At 37.9% G+C, this 13,933-nt stretch overlaps 2 long non-coding RNA genes across 2 annotated transcripts; both read right to left on the bottom strand.

Moving 5' to 3' along the window:
• Positions 1-562: 562 nt before the first annotated feature.
• On the bottom strand, positions 563-6,401 carry LOC117499371. Its single transcript, XR_004557707.1, has 3 exons — positions 5,609-6,401; positions 971-1,041; positions 563-601 (listed from the first exon to the last, which is right to left on the bottom strand). It is a non-coding gene; the product is annotated as an uncharacterized LOC117499371 (long non-coding RNA).
• Positions 6,402-8,484: 2,083 nt separating this feature from the next.
• LOC117499370 lies at positions 8,485-10,000 on the bottom strand. Its single transcript, XR_004557706.1, has 3 exons — positions 9,937-10,000; positions 8,886-8,953; positions 8,485-8,753 (listed from the first exon to the last, which is right to left on the bottom strand). It is a non-coding gene; the product is annotated as an uncharacterized LOC117499370 (long non-coding RNA).
• Positions 10,001-13,933: the final 3,933 nt, after the last annotated feature.

Genomic DNA, 13,933 nt, shown 5'->3' with positions numbered 1-13,933 from the left:
TTTGGTGATGGTGTTAGTGTGATGAGTCCATGTCAGGTCCTCAGTGATGAGTCAGGTCCTCAGTGATGAGTCCATGTCAGGTCCTTAGTGATGAGTCAGGTCCTCAGTGATGAGTCAGGTCCTCAGTGATGAGTCCATGTCAGGTCCTTAGTGATGAGTCAGGTCCTCAGTGATGAGTCCATGTCAGGTCCTCAGTGATGAGTCAGGTCCTCAGTGATGAGTCCATGTCAGGTCCTTAGTGATGAGTCAGGTCCTCAGTGATGAGTCCATGTCAGGTCCTCAGTGATGAGTCCATGTCAGGTCCTTAGTGATGAGTCAGGTCTTCAGTGATGAGTCCATGTCAGGTCCTCAGTGATGTGGACCCCAAGGAACCTGTAGCTTTTGACTCTCTCCACCGTAGTCCCATTGATGGCGATGGGGGCGTGTCCCTCTCCCTGCTGCTTCCTGTAATCCACAATCAGCTCCTTTGTTTTGCTGACGTTGAGATGGAGGTTGTTATCCTGGCACCAAGATGTCAGATTTTCGACCTCTCTGTACGCCGTCTCGTCGCCGTCGGTGATCAGGCCGATGACGGTCGTGTCGTCAGCAAACTTCATGAAATCTAAGACCATTTACATGTAAAACACAAAGTAAACATGTCATTTTACTTTGCAAAAGCCCAAGTTTACATTAACTGTCCGATGTTTAGTAGAAAAAAAAATCAAATATATATATACTATATAATACTATTGAAAATAATATACATCACAAAAATAAACAATAAATAAAATATATTTTAAGTAATAATAAAGCAGAATAGACCGGCAATGAAACATTTCAACATTTAACAAATAGCCAACATTTTGTTCAAAAGATAACAATTATAAACACTAAAGAAATCTACCAGTTATGTGCGTGCGTGTGTACATGACTATGTGTGTTTCAACTCTCTCCATTCAAAGTCAGCGACGTTTGTAATTAATGAATGCACCTTTATCGAGTGCTGTTTGTGTTTGTATTCCTTCCTCTCCACTCTAGTCCGGATTGATCTTGAATAGGCACCTGTTAAGACAGAAGTACACTTACATTTAGTGTTTAATTACACATTCTGTGGATGATACAGCCATTAATTGTCTTTACAGTTATACAGCTTGAAGTCAAAGGGCAATGCTACTCTTCAATGTACTTTTCATTAACTGCTATGATCATATCTGTGCATTTAAAGCATTGGTTTGAATAGATTTTGTTATATAAAGTCGTCACTTGGCATCACTATCACACTGGACAGTATCGCAGCAGGTCTGTAAACAGGAGCAAGCGGTCACTTGAAGATCATTTGAATGTGGGTAGCTACGAGTCCCATCTTGAGAGTGTGTAACTGGGGCAGATGAGGTGCGTGTCAGCAGCAGAGTGAGCGGTGTAAAAGCATCGTAGTTAACCGAAAGAAGTTTTAATGTGTTTGTTCACTGCAATAATACCAGGTTTTCTTTTGTTGTCCACAAAGGGCCCTCTTTCCGTCATTTTCATTGAGCTGAAGTAAACATACCACCGATTGGCTAAGAGTGAGTTTGGGCTTTTAGGGAGGAGCCAAAGCACACCACTGCAAAGGAAAGGGGTACGCTGCATTTACAACCCAAGACAAAATGAGAGCATAATGCGAAACAGAATGCGCAACCCTGTCTCCTAAAAATTACGTTCCCACAGAACTAAACTGCATTCTCAATTACGTTTAGCTAGAAACGTATTTTCTCCCACGTTACGTTGGTTATGAACTTATCTCAAATACGTTTATTTTCTACATATCTTTGCCATTTATTGTCTTGCTTATAATAATGATAATAGTCATTTATAAATATCATTTTAGAGCACACATTTGAAATCGACGATCAGGCTCGATATCCTATGGTTAAATTAAAATCAGTAGGCGAGGCTGTAATTTCGCCAGCTGCGAGGCAGAAAATAATAGTTTTAACATGCCAAAAAGCTGCTGTGTCGTTTATTGCACCTCAAACACCTCAAACTTCCTCTCAGGACAGCAGAAGAGCTCTGTGGCTTCAGGCTTGATCGCCGTTCAAATGACAGCGTTGGTTTCCCCAAAAGTGGGTGGGGCTGTAAACCAGAGGTGGGAGTAAGTCCTACATGTGCAAGTCATGAGCAAGTCTCAAGTCTTGACCTACAAGTATCAAGCAAGTCCCAAGTCACTGTGGTGAGAGTCAAGCAAGTCAAGTCAAGTCATACGAAATTCTGATGAATAAGCCCAGTTTCCGCATTTAAATCAGTTAAAAGACAGTGGTTATGAAAATGGATTCAACCCACACTATGATCTTCATTACATACACAGTTAATCATTTGAAATCTAATTTAGACCGATGACAATCATATCAGATTCATATTAACCCTAGAACTGCAGACAATATAGCTAGGACTCAGTCAGTCTGTTCAAAAAGGCAGAATTCCAGGTAAGAAAATCATATATGGCATTTGCCATTACACATATTTAATTTAAATGTCTGTTAACACTAGAACCACCAACAGCGTCAGCACCTACAGAGATATCATGTTCAAATCATTTAATTTGTTCCTCTTCATCATTTCCTTATAAACTAAGTAGGACGATTTAAAACTCACTTAATTGGGTTAATTTAGAAATGGCTTCAGTTTATCATCATAACAGATCAAAAAGTTCAGATTCATTTTACAATAAATCAAGGAATGATGCACTTCTACCAACAAAAACAACATAATTAAAACATTTAAACAAACTACTAAAAGTAGATGAACTACATTATTCAACAGTTTACAGTAACTTCTGATAACACAGCTCTCTTCTCTCTCTCTCTCTCTCTCTCTCTCTCTCTCTCTCTCTATCTCTCTCTCTCTCTCTCTATCTCTCTCTCTCTCTCTCTCTCTCTCTCTCTCTCTCTCTCTCTCTCTCTCTCTCTCTCTCTCTCTCTCTCTCTCTCTCTCTCTCTCTCTCTCTCTCTCTCCCTCTCCTGACAGCCCGTCAGTATCAGGGTTAGTCAAAATGAATCCCTTGGCGGTTCTAGTGTTAATTTACCGTTTTGTCTTCTCTTCTCAATGCTTAATCGATTTGAAACCAAGTCTAACGTAGCTTAAACTTAACGTTAGCTTTCTAACAACACATTCACGCACTTTCTCTGTGGGTTTTTTGTAGTGACGAATGAAGTTGGATGTTGTGGTGGTCGTGTCACTGATCTTTATGCTGCAGACCCTGCATACCGCTGTTCTCTTCTTATTAGCGTCATCGACAACATAATCCTTGAATCCAAACTTCACTATTTGTGGAGTAACGCTAGCCGCTGCCATGTTAACTGACACTCCTGCCGTCTAGTGGGTTGCCAGGTTTGCGCGCACGGCGCTAAAATCACCCAATCACGTTTTTCGAAAAAACTAAACGCAATATCTCACTACAAAAACAAATGCAAATATTTAATTTGAAACAGACAAGTCCTTTCAAGTCATCTGTCTCAAGCTTAAGTCAAGTCTCAAGTCATGAATACCAAGTCAAAGTCAAGTCAAGTCTTTTATCAATGTTAGTCAAGCAAGTCTCAAGTAAAAAAATATGGGACTCGAGTCAAGTCATGTGACTCGAGTCCCCACCTCTGCTGTAAAGTGACGTAGATTTTACTCTCATCTATTATTCAAAACCATTCTATTTATTCTAACGTAAATTACATGCCAGTGTTTTATCTTTTTATTAAGCGATTTGTTTCTGTTGTTTAACTGGGAATGTTTTCACATTGAACCGGAAGTACGTCACTTCACTTCGTCTTCTTCGTCCCTTTTACGTTCCAGACAATGCATGGCTCAGCGTAACAGACTGAACAGCGACCCCAGGTGTGTCTACATTGGAATTACATCTTCATTACTGAACGAAAAATACTTTACCTAGTGTTTGTTAACTGGGTTTTTAATGCAGTTGGCTTTTCTTAATGGTTACAATATTGCTATGAGTTACAGTATATATCTGAAGCAAATTATGTTTCTGAAGATGTGTAGTCAATTCCACCCTTCAATGTAGCATAAATGTGAACTCTCATTACAGGAACAATACCGGAAACAGATGTAGGAAAGATCCTCAGCTCGCTGATTGGATGTTTTAGCCGCAATGCACGTTGGGATATGGTGTTTATGCGATGTGAAATCCGAAAACATTAAAAAAAAAAATAATAATACTTTATTCCGAGTGTTCTTGCTTTTCTCTTTGGAGGTCATCACATAACGGCATTGTAATACACGGTTCGGCTGCATTAAATATTACACATCTGCCGTAGTTCTGTATTTATAGAGCCTTGATGAGAAGACTTCTGGACAAACAGGAAGAACTGCCGCCGAAACTGAATACGTGACGTGGATCATAAATATATCAGCAATGAAACAACATCTTACATTTCTTTTCACAAAATACGTCTCCTTGCAGTATCAATAGTAATTCGGCTGACTTTTATATTTGATCCAATTGGTAGATAGGTTATATTTATACCATAACGGTGCACAGCTGATAGAAAAGGACTTGTCGTTTTTAAAGATATTACTGATTTTCTTTGAATATAAGAATGTAAATACTGAGTTGAGAGAATAGTCAGGGGATTTGGGTGATGGGAGACACATCTATGGAATCACAATTTCAATAGCTTACTGTTAAATGACGGATATACCTTTCTGTCTGTGATGTTTTACAAATCAGATATTAATGTGGAGAAGTAAAACATGAGAAATAATATAGCAATATCCTGTAAAATTATGTAAAAACATGAATAAAACTACACATCTTCAGATGTTCTACATACATAAGTGTCCTACACTAATAATACAAAGTTATTATTAGTATACTGTGTGTACCTTGTGTGCACCGCCTAGTGGTTAAAGCACGTTATTTAATTATTTTCGTTGAATAATGTTATTTTTGTTGAATAATGTTATTTGATGAATAAAATATTAAGAGTACATACTTAGGGGGAAAGTAGAAGGTCAATGATAGAAATATAGAATATAAAAAATCAAGAAGATACTGTAAGTGATCTCTACAATAAAACAGTTTAGTGCCTGATGTACAAAGATATTAATATGAGGATGTGCAAAACAGACAAACTAATTAACCTTTAATAACACATTAAAGAATACTTTAGGTTAAGGTCTTCTTTCAAATAAGAAAAAAGCTTTGGGGGTATCTACAGATAAATATTAAGCCTGACAAAGTACTTAACGTCTAATATATTGCTTTCCTGCAATGTTAACTGTGTTGAAGCACTTATTTTAACTGATATTATATATATATTAATTATACTCTTATGTATGTAGTGTTAAAAGGTTGCGGTTTTTACTCAGACCGGGCATAAAAGGTGTGACCCACACACCACCACGAGGTACCGACAAACTCCCTTCTTTCTATACTACCTCCATTAATCAGTTTTTGCACATCATTTCAGCTTTTACCCTGTTAGTTTTTCCCTTTAGACTTTAAACAGAGACCTTAATGAACACACCTCTGAAACCTTGGGATTCAATACCCGTAAAGCACTGCTGCCGTATTTAAGATCAACCGATCGTGGCGACCTCCAATATGACATAGAATCCAGCAACAGAGTTTAGCTTAGGTGCGACTTACCTGTTGTTCTCTCTCGTGTCTCTGCAAGACTCCGTCAGGGATTGATCCTCAGCCAAGGAACAGGACACTGGAATCAGACTGGACTCAGGACTCAAGCTATGTGGGAACAGGTTTACAGTGCCGTCTGAATTGTCACCTATTCAACAATAATCAGAAGGGCTACATGGACTTTAGTTTCCTATCACAAATGTGAACAGGTAGTTTTATTAAAGTTTCACAAGTTACAACACCACACATCAATAAAAAATGAAATGCGTTTTGCCCAGATACATATTATATCCGAGATCTTTGCCTCAATACGAGTAAGTAATACGATCGTCTTCCGTTGCTTGCTAAACAAGCTGGAGAGTTCAAGTTCAAACTGGGTTCGAAGAGGAACTGCCCTCCAGTGTTTTTCAGTCTTCTTTTATCCTCTTTTTTCCCGCGGTTTGTCACATGGTCTGACACGTGGTTTGTCACATGCTTGTTGTGCAAGCTGGCGCGTTTAGAGGTGTCCTTCTTCGTTGTTGTGTTTAACTGTTCACTTCCAGCGAGGAAATACATAACAGATGTTCTCCTCGAAAAGGGAAGTGCATAGAGAGTTCAAGTCCTCGAAAGAGGAAGTGCGTACTTTGCATCACGGGTCTTTATGAGCACCCATGTAAGGATTTATGTTATACATCCTGTTTATATTGCTAAAGCATTAAACTATACGATACATGTCTATGGCATTCAGAGTTTTAACACAGTTTTTAGCATATTTAAGCTTTATATAATAAAATACATTGTTCCATTTTCTTCCTCTCTTCAACAGTAGATAGTATAAGACATGTGCAGAATTTGAGTTTAATGGTGGAGGTATACACACATATTGATAGATGTCTTGTAATGCACTGTTGAGGAACCTGTGACCCAAGTTTTTCATTAATTGCATGACTTCAACATAGTTGTGTATATGATATGTCAATAAACCTTAGAAAATCTTGAAAGGGATGTGCAAAATAGCTATTATATACAGTCTTTAATTAACTATTAGTAGAGAATAACGAGTAATGAATATACTTTATAGAGATCTGCAGATAAATGTTTAGTCTTCTCAAGCACCAACTAATATCTCTCCTGATTGTTGGCACTTGACAATCACCTGTCCTTGAATTTTACTCAGGTGTAACTAAAGTCTGCTTTAAGGGTTGTTTATATTTCACATCATTAATCAGAATCTGCAAAGTAACTAAAATAAATGTAGTGGAGTAAAAATACCAGGTTAACCTCTGAATTGTAGTGGAGTAGAATTAGAAAGTAACAATGAGCTGGCATGTGGGTATATATTAATGCTTCCCATTATGGACACAAGCGATTTTCACCCATTTATTAATTACATGTTTTACATTTGTACACACCAATTTGTTTCCTATCGCCTAAACCTCCAGGGCTGTACACAGTTTAATACTGTCAACTTCTAATTTTGGGAAAAACGAAAACGTCTTTTAAAACTACAATTCCCAGTAGAGACGTGCCATAGAACATGTTGCGAAACACAATAGCCAGCATATGTAGTTCTGGGGGGGCGTTCGAGTCCAGTTTTGGAAAGTCTGCCGTGGTTTCGTTCCATTTCAAAGAGCTGTTTGGCGCTCGGCGTAACCTTGGCGCACTGCCACTCCAACATCCAATCCCAGAGCTTGAAGATTAATCACGGGTCAACGGGACTGTAGTCCCAAACGATAGCTGGGGATTATGGGTAGTGTAGTGTCTTCGGCCATCCTAAACTCTGATTTTTTTTTCGGATTTCATATCGCATTAACACCATATCCCGACGTGCATTGCGGCTAAAACATCCAATCAGCAAGCTGAGGATCTTTCCTACGTCACTTTACAGCCCCGCCCACTTTTGGGGAAACCAGCTGTCATTTGAACGGCGATCAAGCCTGAAGCCACAGAGCTCTTCTGTCCTTTCTTCTTAGAGGAAGTACAGAAACACGTAACTCTGGATTTGTTTGAATGTTTGAGGTGCAATAAACGACACAGCAGCTTTTTGGCATGTTAAAACTATTATTTTCTGCCTCGCAGCTGGCGAAATTACAGCCTCGCCTACTGATTTTAATTTAACCATAGGATATCGAGCCCGATCGTCGATTTCAAATGTGTGCTCTAAAATGATATTTATAAATGACTATTATCATTATTATAAGCAAGACAATAAATGGCAAAGATATGTAGAAAATAAACGTATTTGAGATAAGTTCATAACAAACGTAACGTGGGAGAAAATACGTTTCTAGCTAAACGTAATTGAGAATGCAGTTTAGTTCTGTGGGAACGTAATTTTTAGGAGACAGGGTTGGAATGCAGCACAATAATCTTTTTATCTCGATTATCTTGTATTGTCAGGAGCACTTATCGTGTGTCAGAAATGTGCACAATCCTCTACTCTGTGGTTTAAGATGGAATTACTTAATAATTACAATTCAAGTCTTACCTCTGCAAGAACTCCAGGGTAGCTCCCAGTTCTGAGCGATAACTGATGTTGAGGCAGTAATATGCTGCAAACATCAGTATCAGGGCGTCGACAATATTCAGGACACTGCCACTGACGATGGTCTGGTCCTCTGCTATCAGGTAGTGTCCAGCTGTCAGGGGAGAACTCCCTTAAGGTACACAACAGGAAAAAGTCACAAAACATTTATAAATCCAAAAAATATTTAGTGCAGATTGTTTTGTTTTTTTACTGGTGATCACATGGCCAATTGTATTTTAGGAATGATCAGCTCATGTTTCCTAATGTTAACAGTGTAGAAAATGTCACATCATAAAGGGATAGTTTGGGTGTTTAAAGTGGGGTTTTATAAAAGGTACTTATCCATAGTCAGTGTATTACCTAGAGTAGATGATGGCCGGCAGGGGCGGACTGGGAAACGGTGGACCTCTGTCGCCTGTCAGCGCAACTTCAATGATGCCGTTTAAAAACAGCAAACCGACCCGGCCGTTCGGTGATTCTACAGATGGTCAGTCCGCCCCTGCCGGTACCGAAGTGGGCCGAGTGGCCCGACCGGCCCATCGGGATTCGTCCCGAACGTCCCGATGGCCAGTCCGCCACTGATGGCCGGTATGCCCCGAGCTTGGAGATGCAGACAGGAGCAACCACCTGGAAGCAAAGCAATGTACTGCTCTGGACAGGGTCAGCAGAAAAACATATTTTAGCCACCTCTTGATAATTTCCATATCCTTTCACTGTTTGCATAGCAATACCATATAGGACATTGAGAATTGATAACACTTGTAATATGGCAAGAAATCTTACTTGAGGATCTCTGGCTGCTGTTTATTCTTGGTAGGTTGCAATTACTGGTACTGCAGCTACAGTAACAGCTGAGGGAAAAAAAGAGACACAAGTTTGCACATGCTTAAGCAAAAATAACTTAAATAACACAGCAGCAGCTTTAAATACAGTAATACCACTCAGAGTTCCCGTTAGCCGGTAATTACCGGACTATGACCGGTAAAATATGCTGAAGACCGGCAAATCTAAATCTCTCCTGTCAAAATGTCCGGTCAAAATAATTTCCCTTTAGCACAATGATACTGACGGGATGTCAGGAGAGGGAGAGAGAGCGCTCCGTTTATTATTCCCGTGTTATAAATTACTGTACACTTTTGAATAATGTAGTTAATCTACTAGAATTAGTTTGTTTAATATCGAATCATATCAATTTGTTTAAAAGCTCAATAAATAAGAAGACCTTTGACCGGCACTTTTCTCATTTTGTCCGGAAGATTTAAACTTTAACGGACATGTTGACCGGCAAAAAAATATTCTAACGGGAACTCTGCCACTTTAAGTATAAGACCTGAGTACTTCTACTCTTATTCAAGTACAAGATCAGAGAACTTCTCTCACCTCTGATTATAGCCTTAACATAGGATTTAAAAGATATGGATAATGTGCATTGTGTGTAACATTATGCCCACAAAAAAATCGATTATAAAACTAAGGATTGAGCTAACATTAGGAGTTAGTGACAATGTATGCTAGTTAGCTAGCTAAACTATTTATTAAATAATATTGCGAAAAAGTAACTCTGAAACATTCACTGCACATCAGCTCAGCCACTCGAGCACCATTAAAAAAGTAACACCCTGCATAATGACGGCATAGAACAGCTCAATTTCAAAGCATGGTAGCTAGCTGCTACCATAGCTAGCTAGCTGCTACCTAGCTATGGTAACGTTAGCTAACATTACTTTGTTTTCGGTCGTTAAACAAAATGTATACCATAGCTAGGACTTTGACGTTTGCAATGTTTTAAGTCTTGAGTGTTTTGAATCCGTTGATAAATAGTTTTTACCGTTACCTCTGAAAGTGCTGATTCCTCTCCTCTGGGCGCGCCACGTGCAGTGCTCTTCACCTCCTGCGTGCTAACTGAGTGGTCTCTGTAGTATCAGTGCCTCAAGGCATGATGGGTGCTGCAGCAGAAGTCTCGTCTCTGATTGGCTGCAAATCGATTGCCCTGAAAATCCTTTGATGAACATCCAATCCTTGTATTATTTTAAGAATTGGTAACACCACACCATAAAGATTAATTTAAAAGTAAAAAAATGGGGTGCAAACTATTTACATTGCAATTATAATTGTTTAATTCTTTGGATTTTATTTTCTTAATTTACAAAATGACAATGTAACTAGTTGATAAATAATAAAACAAACACTGAAGGCCTTCCAAAGACACAAGCAAAATATGTTATAAGACTTCTTTATTGTCAGTTTATTCTTTTAAATTGAGAATACAGAACACTGATAACTAATGTTGGTGCACATTTATATAAGTTTGATTATGATCAGGAATATCCCATCTGTACTTTGCAGTCCTGTCCCAAGTACAAGTTAAGTAGGTATTAATCAACGTGTACATATCATTTTTAGTCATGCATAGTACTGCCTTCCTGTTTGCTTTATTTTTGAGAAACCTATTCTGCACCTACCTGGGTTTTAAGAGAGTCCAATACCCCATGAGACTGTTCAGTCTCATAAAACATGCTCAATTTACTTTTTGAAAACACAAGCTCACAATAAAGTCAGATGGGAGATCTACAGAAGCAAAGTGTGATAGACAAAGATGCATTCCTATATTAAACAAACAGAAAATAAATCGTTGTTGTTCCACGAGGCAGTTGTAGCCATAGCAAATGGATTAACAAGTGAATTTAGGTACTTAACCTTCAACTACCTGCTGCCTGAAATCTGTGACATCACTGTAGATTGTTGTAACCAACTAGCTGTGTGGGACATTATCACAATACATATTTAAGTTAATTGACTTGGATTGTAAATGTATTTCGCTGTAGCTACTAGCTTTGTCAACATGCTTTGGTGAAGGCCTATTCTTTCAATGTGATGCATTGAATAGTTGGATATTATTAGACGTCTAAAAGGACAACATTGTTCGTTTTACTGTAATTGCAATGCTAATACCAATTTAGCATAGTGGTAGCACTAACTGCTAACACGGTTTTGATATTCAGAGTCTGGCTGTTAGTGCATGTTCAATGTTATGGGCTAAATTGTACATGCTAGTGTGATAAGGCCTAGGGGAAGATGCTAATGTTATTTAACTTCTAGATCCTTTCATTTTTTACTTAGAGTGAAACTCAATATGTTTTTTGCATACTGTGCGCCAATCACTCTGTGTTTTAAATATTGAGTTAAAGTCACACATTTTAGAACATTGATACATTTCTAAAAGCTACTTTCCTAACAAACACGGTGCAGTTGTAGCAATCGCTACGAGAATGCACTCTGTGTTAGCTGCACAAGGCACTTTGCGGTAGCTTCACGTCTCTGATGATCTGAAAAGCTAAATGATGTCAGAAATGTACACAGCTTTTTCTTGTGTTGAAACAGATCAGCAGGTCAATGTTACTTGGGTTGTGAACGCACAACAGTTGGTTGTTTGTTAGTAGAGTTGCTTTACTGTAATCGCAATGCTAATACCAATTTAGCATAGTGGTAGCACTAACTGCTAACAAGGTTTTGATATTCAGAGTAGGCTGGCTGTAAGTGCTTGCTAGCATGTTCAATGTTATGGGCTTATGCTAGTGTGATAAGGCCTAGGGGAAGATGCTAATGTTATTTAACTTCTAGATCCTTTCATTTTTCGCTTACAGTGAAACTCAATATGTTTTTTTGCATACTGTCTGCCAATCACCGTTAGCTGCACAAGTGACTTTGCGGTAGCTTCGCGTCTCTGATCATCTGAAAAGCTAAATGATGTCAGAAATTGGCACAGCTTTTTCTTGTGTTGAAAGAGATCAGCAGGTCAATGTTACTTGGGCTGTGAACGCACCGAACACCAAAACTGCTCCCTGGCGCCGGCTATCTGGCAGCCTCTCTGCGATCCCCTCTCCTATCCGCATGTGATTGTGTTTGTGCATGTATATGCTCTGTGTGTTTGTGCATGTACAGTATATCCTCCCTGTGTGTGTAATGTGTTTAAACACAACAGAGAGGGGGAAGACTTTTCCCTCTGAGTGATGAATACATGATATCTTCTTCTTCTTCTTCTTCTTCTACTTAGAAATCATAAGTGAATGGTCACATTAGGTTTGCCTGCAGTGAATGCTGACAGCTATGAGCTAGTTTATAGATGTATCATGGCATAGCCAAATGTCTCCTATATAACCCACAGGCTGTTACTGGTGGGTTATAGTATCATTTTATATCTGAATTGTGCTCTGGTAGGAATTCGCACCCAACATGCTAACAGTCAAGTTTTTTTTTAACTCTATGGTTTTACACAGTTTTTATAACATGAAATTCACATATTTAACAATTAAATCTTCAAATTAATACAAATGTAGCAATAAAGTGAAAGTCAAAATGTAGTTTTTTTGTTACTATAATAGGATAGTCAATACCTGTGTTTTTTCAGTTTATCAATGTAAAGTAGTGGTTAAATTAAGCAAAATTACAAAATATTTCTTTCTTTACTCATATATTTTCTTGCAATTATACATTTTTTAAATGAGTATTAACAGTATTTGTTATGTATTTGACAGTTATATATAGCCATAACAAAAGTATTTTTTTAGTAAAATTACAGAAAATGCAGCTAATTTTGCCAACAGAAAATCATTTATTTTTACGGTTAGTTTTGTTAAATTCGCATTTAAAAACTGCTAAAAAACAGATAAATAATGTTTTCCATTTCTACAGTTTTTTTTTGTTAAAATACATGACACATTTCAATAAACCGTTTATTCTTGTAAATTGAATATGATTTCCTGTAATTATGAAATACAATAAAAAACTGTAATTTTTTGGGGGAAAAACTGTAAAAAAACATTTTTTTTTTTACAGTGTGTCCAAAAGATAAAAGCCGCTTTGTCCCAATTAAGGCCTTAACCTGTTAAACCCCATGGACCCGCCGAAGGGTCCGAAAATGCTACATCTGCTAGCACCAGTGTGATCTCTGAAGTGTCATTTATGAAATTATTAATGTTCCACACCTAGCTGACGGGAAGAAACTCAGCTAACTGACTATACAAAAAAATAAATAATAATAATAATAATAATTCCCAGAAGAAGCCTTTCAATGAGCCCTTAGCAAATACGGACTAATGCTATTTCTGCTCATAACTCACAAAAATGATCATTTATAATTATACTTTCTGCACAAACAACACATCATCTGAAAGCTGAGATTCCACAGATTCCATGGGTATACACCCCATCACTGCAGGCAAGAATTCACTGAGCTAGCAGCCAGAACATAGCAAATAAACAACATCAGTTTTCAAATCCATGACAATAATTAGCAGGTTACATTTTACAATAATTTTTTTTTTTTTTTTTTTTATGGAATGAATAACTATAGTGATGATTCAATGTTATAAAATGATTTTTACAGTCTGGTTCCATGAAAAAGGTCAAATGGCACTTTTTTCCCCTAAACCTCTCTAAAAAGGTCAATTTTCACTTGTTTTGCCTCAATCTTGATACAGGGTACTTATTATGTTATACTTTGGATTCCTAAAGCTTTTAGTCTACTAACCCATCATTCAAGGGTGGTTTTCACTATAAGTAATCGTTTTTTGTTAGGCGGAGGTAAGAATTTACACTTTTTTACTATGTTCCATCTGAATTCACTCTGACACAGAAACATCTATATTGATTCTCACACTTCTACATCCATCTCACAGATGTAACCTTGCTTTGAGAAAAAAGATTATTAATTTAACCCTTTTAGAAGTGAAGTTATAGTCATTTGTTCTGGGCATGTCATTTTCGAGCCTGAAACCTGAAAAACAGGCTTGGGGTCTAGCAGGTTAATTGCGTTAAGGCCCACGCATTAT

Source organism: Trematomus bernacchii, unplaced genomic scaffold (assembly GCF_902827165.1).
Source record: "Trematomus bernacchii unplaced genomic scaffold, fTreBer1.1, whole genome shotgun sequence".
In the NCBI taxonomy this organism is placed as follows: Eukaryota; Metazoa; Chordata; class Actinopteri; order Perciformes; family Nototheniidae; genus Trematomus; species Trematomus bernacchii.
Note: the sequence above shows the minus strand (reverse complement) of the source record. Positions and strands in the feature narration are given on the sequence as shown.